Consider the following 10,493-nt stretch of genomic DNA (forward strand, 5'->3'; position numbering starts at 1 on the left):
GACAACCGTCGGACGGAGTCGCTGTATTCATGTTGCGGAGAACCCTCCGGCAACGCATTACCAGCGGGTTTCTCTGTACTGAGGAGCATTTTTTTTACAGTGTAAGCTGAACCCTCTTTGCTTGCCTCCACGTTTCGGCCCCATAGGTGAGTACCGGTAAGGTACAGTTGTTGTAGACATTTGGTTTGGTTTATTGGGGTTTAACGTCCCAAAGCGAATGAGGCTATGAGGGACGCAGAAGTGAAGGGCTCCGGAAATTTCGACCACCTGGGGTTCTTTAACGGGCACTGACATCGCACAGTACACGGGGCTCTAGAATTTCACCTCCATTGAAATTCGACCCCCCGAGGCCGGAATCGAACCCGCGCCTTTCAGGTCAGCAGCCGAGCACCACAACCACTGAGCCACCACGGTGGCTTTGTAGACTTTTCTCTTCAGGGATATTGGCAAACTGCCATTCATGTTCTGAGAGAACCTGATATACGCGCTTCACCCCATTCTTATACTTCAAGTTATTTCCCTCTCACGATCCGTATCAGCGATCATTACCTGCCATAAGTAGACATAGTCTTTCACTACTTCCAGCACCTCGCTTCCAATAGACCCTTTAGAAAATTCAGCGCCATCTGGTGTGTGGTGCGCAAACCGCGGTGCCTCCGCCATTACTTGGGCATACGCCTGCCGGTATGCGCTCGGGCCAGATTGAAAAGTACGGCGCCCGGCGAAGCCACAAGAAGCGCGATTTTCTTGTTTCTGTGTCCTAGCCATGTTCCTTGACATTGGCTCTCTGCACCAAGCTATAGTCGCGATGCCGGCATGCTGCTGTGTGCCTTTCTGCAGCCAGCGCGGAGAAGAGACGCGCACGGAAACAAGCTGTGTTTCCAGCGCATGGAGTAGCTGCATGCTTCTTTCTTCTCGCCCGTGACCTGTTCGTTTTCACATTAAAATAAATGATATAAGCGTTGAAAGAGCAGCGAAAAGTTCCTTCTACCGTGTAGCCGCTCCGCGGTATAGTGAGCACAAAAATAGAGGTGCCACCTTCGGCGCACTCGAGGACATGCATTCCGATGCTGGCGACTGTTTCGGTGCGTCAAAAAATCAAAACGTAGCTCAAACGCGCTTGTTTTGGATTTTCAAGCATCCACGTCCATTCGTAGATGTTCCGTGTGCGCGAAAAAGAGCACGACGATGCGGCGCGGCGAGGAGCGCCGTCGTTCTCTCCGTTGCGAACATGCAGCAAACGACGGCGACATAGGCGGAGTGCAGCAGCAGCAGCTGTGTGTTTTCGTTCGGTCAGGGCCTGTGCACTCTGGCTAAGGCAGGAGACACATGTCCGGCGACACGTCCGGCGCGCCGCTCAGGTCGCCGCTTCCGAACTGCCACACCACAGCAAGCAGGGACACACGCAGCGGCAAGCGCTGCTGCGCCGCTCTACCCAAGCTCCGCCCACAACGATCTCACGCCGCCATCACTCCCTTACTCCGCCCGCACATAAAAATTGTGGAAGGCACACACGTCAAGAAAGGGCGACCAGTCAGGAGGTTGCACTTTCGCAGGATATACGTTCTGAGTTAAAATGCACTGTTGTCTGAACAGCGACCTCTCTGAACGAGGCGATTGTGCGTGTTTATCCATCGTGCGGCTTTTGCACAGGAGGGTAAACAGTCCTACTAGACGTGTTTAGCGTACCGGAGAGGTGTTAGCGGAGACGTATACCGGTTTACCGGGAGCTGGCAGCGCACGCGCTTTGACACTGCCTGGCCCCTCCTAGGCCACTGCGCGTGCGCTGGAGGCGTGCGGCAAACCGGTATACGTCTCCGCTAATACGTCTCCGGTACGCTAAACACGCCTATTAACAGGAACATTCCGCACAGAACTCTGAGATTTTCCATCATGGGCGAAAATTTATAGTGTAAGGCGTGATGTCAATGTTCTGTTTAAGACATTGCTGAAGTAGGCTAAGATCCTAAACGAATATAGCATATCACAACGAAACAGAAATAATTGCGTCAATCAATTTTTTCTTGTTGCTTGCTTATGTAGCAATGTTAAAGCATAAAGACTGGATAGTTGGTCTTAGTAGGTAGAATCGATTTTCTCAGTGCAAAAAACATAGGAAGAAGAAAGAAGTTACATGCAGGACGAACGCTCCCTTCAACTTAGGGTTTATTGGCATGAGCAAAATATATACACCGCAAGGTTTTGATAAACCAGCTTACAAGCGCATGCGCCGCACATTCACATCTGCATTAACAAGTTCAACAACTCGGCAGTTTTTTTTTTACCTAGGCACACGCGACATTCTAGTCTTTAGATATCACAACTCCTTGGGCGATAACATAAGAGATGCAGTACTAGCGCATTTATCACCTTCATTGTGTATCTCAAGGGCGTCAAAAAATTCCCTACAATTCTGCTGCTTTAAGCTACGCAGCACACGTGTGTTGCTCAACGCCGGGGTGCAAGATGATCTTGTAGGGCTAGGGCACCGGCTCCAATGTTGAGCCAAGTGGCTGCTCTTTACAAAAGAATCGACTTCTCTGCGGTGTTCTCGCAATCTGTCGTTTAGACACCTAACTGTCTGTCCAATGTAGCTATTTCCACATGAAAGAGGTATCCTGTTTTCCTCTGTCATGTGGAAATAGTATATAAGATACCTCTGCCATGCGGACATAGTATACAAGATACCTCTTCCATGTGGAAATAGTATACAAGATACCTCTGTCATGTGGAAATAGTATATAAGATTGAGCAGAAAAAATGGTCAACCCTTAGAGAAAAAGAGCATGTGCTAAAAATAAAGTTCAAACATACTGTATTAATTTCATATTTATTTCACATTTTTTGTCTCTCTGCTTAAAATGCATTCGAATGCTTTCTAAGTATAATAAGAATAATACTTTGAACGTTCTTAAAAATACGTGAAAAGTACATTTTTACCTGCTTAGCATATTTGTAATGCATTTAAAATATACTAAAATATACATTCAATACATTAGAAATAGGCTAAAAATATACATTTAATACACTAAAAATACATTTACTTGTGCTTAAAGAGGTCTACCGGCCGGCTTCGCAGAATGAGACGGGTTAATCTTCAAATGCAGAACAAACTGTGCACGCGTAGTTATGAGCAATCAAGAGGTGTAAGAGATTATAAGGTCACGTGACGGAAAGGGAGCGGCGATGATACATACACACAGCAAATCATGACGAAAGTGACGCAGCAAACAAAAAGTGCTCCGACAAGTGCTATACTTGGCTTACCTTACATATACCGACCGAGAGCGATGCACTACCTTGCCGGGTGAGGCGTTTTTTGCGCAAAGACTGTGGGCCCCCAAATTATCTCAGAAGTGCCCTACTGGTCGCGTTCGAATCGGGGGGCGATCTAGAACTGAATTGTTAGTTGAAACTTGCGTCAGGCAAAGGTCAGGAGTCGAACTGTCAACCAACAGATGCACTGGCGTCCAAGGGTGCCGATGGGCCTTGCCAGTCGGGGTGCTTTTTGCTGGCATATTCGGGCCCGGAAGTACCCAAGGAGATTTCGCCGGTATAAGGCTATCACGTTCTCCGCACGTAGTGTAAATAAGTGGTGATTACCTGCCTGCTAGAAGTTACCATAAACGAAATGACGACAGGAAGAGGAGAATTTTCACTGTTCTCTGAAACATCATTTCGAGCCCTAGATTGTTCCACGCTAGCTTGAAGTGCCATGCAAATATGTTTACGCGGACTGCCCATTTGCTGGAATTTAAGTGCACTTTGGATGGATTCAAGATCTCGTGATCCGGATGGAATAGTAAATATATGTTTTACTAAGGTCTGATCAGGCTGCATAGGCTGTACACTGATCTTCTCCCCCAGAGGCTTACATATCAAAGCTACATTTGTTTGAATTATGAGAGAGGCAATGGGTCTGAGTTCTTTCCAGAGCTTTTCTCAAATGGTTATGCTCCTCTCTAGGAGCAATTCAGGCCAAAATAACATCCATGTACACAAGTATGCCTTGGAGACCATCAAAAATCTGGACATGGCCTCTTGGAAGACATGCCAAAAGGAAAGCGTAGAAACCGATACCTGCCAAAGGGTGCACTGAAAAGGAACGTTCAGGAGGTTTTTTTCAGCCAGAGGGGTGTGGTGAAAACCGGCATCAGCGTCTACGCGTAAAAAGAAGCGTGCTTTAGCGAGCTCCGCCTACATTTTTCTCTCTAGGGCTGTTCAAAGCGTCCGCGCTTAAGTGATTCATTCAGGTGCCGTGGATCCGTGCATACTTTGATGTAACCATCTTTCTATGTACTATTACCAGCGGACTAGCCCAGCCCATTTGTTCTTCAGTTTTCCGGATGATGGCGGCGGCCTCCATGCGGACGAGTTCTTGTCCAAGTGGCTCACGTAGCATGTGCGGGACGCACCGCACTGCTGTGATGACTGGCTGGGAACCTTCTTTGTGCATCATGCTGTACCACTTCATAAGACAACAAAGGTCGCGAAAAAGTTCTGGGAATTCCTCCATTAATTCGGCCATCAGATCTTTTGGGCTTGCTAAAGTTTCCACTCGACGCACGAGGCCGAAAAATTCGCTTGCGCCGAAAGTAAGCAATGCAGCACTGGTTTCCTTCACTATAAAAAAAAATTCTATGTAGGCTTCCGTTCCTCGGAACTTCACTCGGATGGTGGCTGCGCCTATGTGACCCATGGCGTCTCCGCTGTAGATACGCAGGATGACCGAACTTTTCTTCACGCCAGTTGTTGTTAGCTTCTGGAAGATTAAAAGTGGCAAAATATTCGCGTCGAAGACTGCGTCAACCTTAGATGCAATTTCTTTACCGGCGACGGAGGCCTCGACGATCCCTCTTCGTGATTCTGTGTTCCCATGCTCTTCAAGGATGTCGAAACTGCATGCGCTACAGGCTGCTAACGATCGCACACCACGAAATTATTATTATTTTTCTTTTCATCGCGCGCATTGTTGTTCGTAGGCCGGACACTTTTCGTGCTCCTGTTGCCTGCTGCATGTGCCGCACTTACTTGATCTTGCATGTTGCTGCCTGCTGATCGGTTGCTGCTCGGAGGTATCCCACGCCTTCTGTTGTTGTTAAGCTGTCTTAGCTGCCTTGCAAAATTGCGCAGCCTTTTCTAAGGTTAAATCCTCTTCACGTAGCAGCCGTTGTCGCAACTTTTTTCAGCGATTCTAAAGACAATCTGATCCCGAATCATCGAGTGCGCAAGGCTGCCAAAGTTGCAATTTTGGGAGTTGCGCTGCAGGTAGCGTAAAAAATTGTCAAACGGCTCACCTTCCTTCTGTGTCCTTGAGCGCAAGATGTAGCTCTCGTATGTCTAATTTGCTTTGGGAGTACAGAGTTTCTCGAACTTCTCTATGAGTGCGCCGTAATACTATTCCTCCGTTGTGTCGCTGGAAGGAGTTGAACGCGACTTTCACTTCTTGGCGGCAACGTGAAGCAAGACGTCTGCGTTTTGTTAATTGGAGCATGGCTTCTCCGTTTCTGTCGCTTAGGGATAAAGCCCGAGCCGTTGCTGAAAGCGCTTCTATTTGTGGGCAACATTGTCAGTGAGCTGCAGTCTGTCAAGCAGGCAAACAACTTTCCCTTGCTTGAACAAGTCTCCCTCGTCAAAAGTGTACGGTACAACAGAATGGGCTAGTTGTAGGTTGTTCGGGATGAAATTTGATGGTTGTTCATGATGGCGCCTGTCCTGTGGTGTCTTCTCTGGGTCTTCTTTGTTCGCGCCCATAAATTCCATCACAAAAAGTATACGGGCCAAGGGGGTTGGTTGTGAAACCCCCAACAGGCCTTGTTACGCGTCCTCAGCAACCGTAATCTCTCGAAAGCGGTATGGCTTTGCGTTCTTAATCATCCCAAGCTTTGGACTGCTGAATGTGCCACAAAGCCTTGTTGGGCACCCTCAGCGACCGTAATCTCTTGAAAGAGATTACGGTCCATAATCCTCCCCAGCTTTGTACTGCTAAATGTGCCAAGAAGCCTCACTAAAAAGCTTTGAACACACTCCCTGGACAGTACAGTACTGACGAGGGCTGTAGGTGATCAGCTACCTAGCTTCTGAAACCATGTATCGTCTACGGTCGTGCGCGCCAGAAGAATAACAGCAACAGCATCACACCCGGGTTTTCAAGACGAGAAAGAAAGCTGGCTTTATCTAGACAGCGTGTATATACTTTCCTTGTTGACAGATGCACATAATTAATTACACAAATACAGTCTCCGCTACAGTACTAAAACACGAAAGTACCGTTTCCGAAGACTACCTGCATATATTTATTTTTTGTTGCTTGTTTCTGTTCTTAATTGTCAGTGTAGTCGATGCACTCGGTGCAAACTGAAATCTGAATTAGTTTTTAAAACTCATTTAACTGTCATTAAGAAGCGCAATTAAATATTCCTGCACAATTGCTGATTATTCGCATTGCAGAACTCCTTTCGCTGCAAGCTATGCAAAAAAATAGACGCGCCTGCCTAAACCGGAAACGAAGATGCAGAAGTTGAAGTGATGCTTAACTTCATTCTCCAAGGGCATAACAATAACAAAAAACACGAAAACAGAGTTTTTTACTACTAAAGTGACGAAAAAAATCCAGCTCGGTATAGAAATAAAATCGAGTCATGTTACGCGTATGCCGCCTGAATGGCGATGGGTACAGAATCTGTTGATGAACCGATTTGATTTCCCGACGACGTAATACATGTATAGAGCATGACCATGGATATTGTATGTGTCCTTTTGAAAGCGTCTATTTGGTACACTTGTATAAAGTGCTTACGAGGGATGAAAAACTTTACACAAGCTCTCCATTTCCAATTGTTACAAACCGTTTAGACTTGCCCTCGCTGATGTCGCTGCGCTCTAGCGTATCTGAGTTAAAGGTCATTCGCACTACCTGAACAAATTTCTTCCCCCTCTCCTCCCTTCTGCTTGTCGTTCCTTCTACCGCCGCCGTGCGCTACCTTATGCGCTCATATGGAAAACTGTTTCTCGGGCCCCGTGGCTACACAGTTACCACATTTTAATCACTCCTCAAACTCCAGGTGTCCCATAATGACCTGGGCACGGAGGAGCGCTTAGCTACCGTAATGCGAAGAGCCTCTGACGCCTAATACTGCGTTAACAATGCTCTGATTTTACTTCGGTAACCTTAGCATGAAGACGTTCGTCGTTGACGATGGCCACGAGAACGTGCCGTCACTGCCGAAGCCCACAGACCGCTGCCCACGCTGTCTGGGAATGCCAAGGACAAACCACGCAGACGGAAGCTCGCAGAACATCCTATTCCTATCTACCCGGCCACGTACAGCGAGTAAATTCATAGTCACATACGACTGCTCAGCAGAAGAACCGAAAACTGGGCGAGTTGGTGCATACTGAAGAGGTAAAAAACAGCGCAGCGACGACGGACAAGAGACAAGAAAGAAGAAGGACAAGCGCTTGTCCTTCTCCTTCTTCTGCCTTGTCCGTCGTCGCTGCGCTGTTTTTTACTTCTTCAACACGACTGCGCAGACATCTGTCTGTTCTTGGCAAAGGTTAGGGAATTTGCGGTAGAATTCCCCAGCAAAAAGCTTCAGGCAGTCGGCGGTGAACGGCCTCGGCCGCCTTGAAAACGGTGGGACGACACGCCCGCTCAGATTTCATGGACAACGTGCTCAGATTTCTTGGGAAATATGCATATGACGGGCTTTTAATAAAGGACCCGTTTCGGTCAATGGAACTATCTTTTTCAACAGGGTATTTTATACTCACTTTATGGGATGTCTGTGCCAAACAACTTCAAGCAGAATCTGAGTAAAAAAGGAATTACTGCACCTAAAAGCGTTATTATTGCTCTCATTTCGCCGTATCTATATGGCCCTTTTCTATCGTTTATTTCTCTTAGAATACAGAGGTTTAAATGCATTTCTGCGGTATCTTGGTAATTCAATATTCGTGAAACTCATATTTGTGCACTGTGTTGATAGGCGCGCTTTTCCGGCCTTCCTCCATTTTTTCTAGTACGGTTTCATAGTTAAACATGTTGGGCGCATTACGAAAATTTTTACATATGAGAGGGTTGGCAGTACATTTTCTTCACCTCTTGCCTTTATCAGCCAGCCTCGAAAGCGAACTGCGATTGTTTTATTAGTCTTTTAGTGTCGTATTAGGCTTTCTTCTGAGCCCGAAGCCATCATAACCGCGCGCTAGTAGGATCTCTGGAATAACCTGGTCGATAATGACACTGGCTTTGGTAATACATAATTTGTTCTAGCGATCCGCAAGTTTGAACTGAGTACTTATGTGCCCTGAGTTGCAGCACGAGTGCACATTTATGGTATTTCTGGTCTGAGGAAGATGATGAGCGCTACCAAAGTGCATAACGCATGCTCACGTGGCATCGCGCGCGCCTAAAAGACGCTGAAGCACGGTCGCTTAGCAAGACGCCAGCTCGGAAGATGGCCGATGAAGTCAAGAGCCCTACCTCAGAGGAGGACGAGAGTCAGCAGCACAAGTTAAAGGCTTCGTCAAAGCAGAAGGTAAGGCTAGATCACCTCCGCTGCTCTCACGGCCCACGCGTAAGCCCCCCTTAAACGCCGCAAATGGGGTCTCAGGAAGCCTCACAATCACAGAATCATCGTACGCGAGATAGCTGCCGAGCTCGGGGAATCCCGAGCGTGCAGCGCGAAAGTATGAACCGGAACAACAAAGAATTTGCGCCTTTTAATTCCCACCAATGTTCACAAGGTTTTGGTGGTTCGGTAATGGCAGTAAGGGTTAAGGGCTCAGCAGCGTGGTCAGATGTCTTGAAAGTTGTCTAAAAGGCATATGTTCTCGTGTGTTTAGATACGTGGACGATTACCTGGTGTTTGCGGATAGCGCACGCTTAGCTCAGAACGTTGTGAATATTTTGAAGACCTTCCGAGACTGTGGGCAAGGTCTCGTTCTCACTTTTGTATTAAAAGCCGCAGATAAATGACATTTTCTACATGTCCTGTTATCTTTCGACAAGAGGAATGTTTGGTGGCTCTATCATCCGCGATCAGTCAAACCGTTACTACATAGCACCTCAGGCCATTCGAAAGAATGGCATTGTACTTTCATTCCCAAGTTAAGTCTTGGTAAAGTGCTGCACGCACGACGTAGGTAAAAGTGAACAGAATACAGTCATCAGGCTAACCAGACAGCGCCATTAGTTTTGCACGTGAAAAACTTATCCGCTGGGCAAAAGGTAATGCACCAAAGAAGGCAATGGACGAGAAGGTAAAGAAGAAAAAGTTGGGGATGCCATACAATCATCAACTTTTGCACAATCTTGGCAACGCGGGGAGGCACTATCGCGTAGAGGGGATCTTTTCAGCTTCAAACAAGCTCAAGAAAGTGTGCGGCCTATTAAGCAGTATTATAGAAAACCGGAGAGGACAAAATAAAAATAAGAAAAAGGTTCAAGGCATGCCATACTTCGGTGTTCATCCCGTGCAAAACGGGTGTGGTATATGAGCTGCCTGTTTCCTGGGGCAAGCCCTACATAGGTCACACAGGACGTTGTGTAAATGCACGGCTAAAAGAACGCGAGAAATCGCTCTCTGGGTCGAGGACCTAGCATTTGGTAGGCCGTTGCCGTGGATGTAAAGAATGTAAGCCGGATTGTGCGCCGGAATGTAGGCCAGCGTGTAAAAAAAATTTTATCCCCCCTATGCACAAGCTGAAATTTTATCAATTCATAAAGAAGTATTTCAGCGCGAAATCTCGGAGGCGTTTTATATTTGGAGACAGGGAAGTATATCATAAGCGCACCGTCAATTTTTTTAACAGCAAAAGAGTTGGCATACCTGGAATCCACATGGACTAACTTCCATCACTTCCCTGCTTTTTCTTATTTTTTGCGTTTTTTGGTTTTCACTCTTCGTGACTATGGCTATAAAGTTTTCTCCTTTTGCCCTATTTATTATGTCACTCATCACTCTTCAGATGTATCGCGCCCTAAGATTTTCTTGATGTTATCATGCATATTTCTTTCAATTTACTTTCACTAGATTGATATATATCAAGACCTTCCTCACTAAAAATTTTTTATTTTCGGAAAACCGGACGTGTTTTGTCTTTCTCCCACTTTGGTCCACGTTTTTGGCGCTAACTACATCATGCTTCAACAACCCTCACCAAAACCATGAGAAGCATAAGGAAATGTCTCTGCGTTTTTTATTTGCGGTTCTGATCAATTAGAAATTAGGAGTGAAATTGTTTTACGGCTCAACTATAACTGTTTAAAAAGTCGAACAAAGACCACATGCCACCAGTGGGATGAGAAAAGTCGAATTCCATGTGCAACGTAAACAGCTCTACTAGAGATATAGCGGCGCCTCTTCGTTCTTCTACTTCCGCGAGTATTTATATTGCGTGTAACCTTGCCTTGAGAGTATTCAGCAACGCCTGCTTCGTTCATAGCGGCGGCCATATAGCGTTTTCTATTACCCCGAGTGTCACATGGA

Source organism: Amblyomma mixtum, chromosome 2, assembly GCF_055824585.1.
Source record: "Amblyomma mixtum isolate Tamu chromosome 2, ASM5582458v1, whole genome shotgun sequence".
NCBI lineage: Eukaryota > Metazoa > Arthropoda > Arachnida > Ixodida > Ixodidae > Amblyomma > Amblyomma mixtum.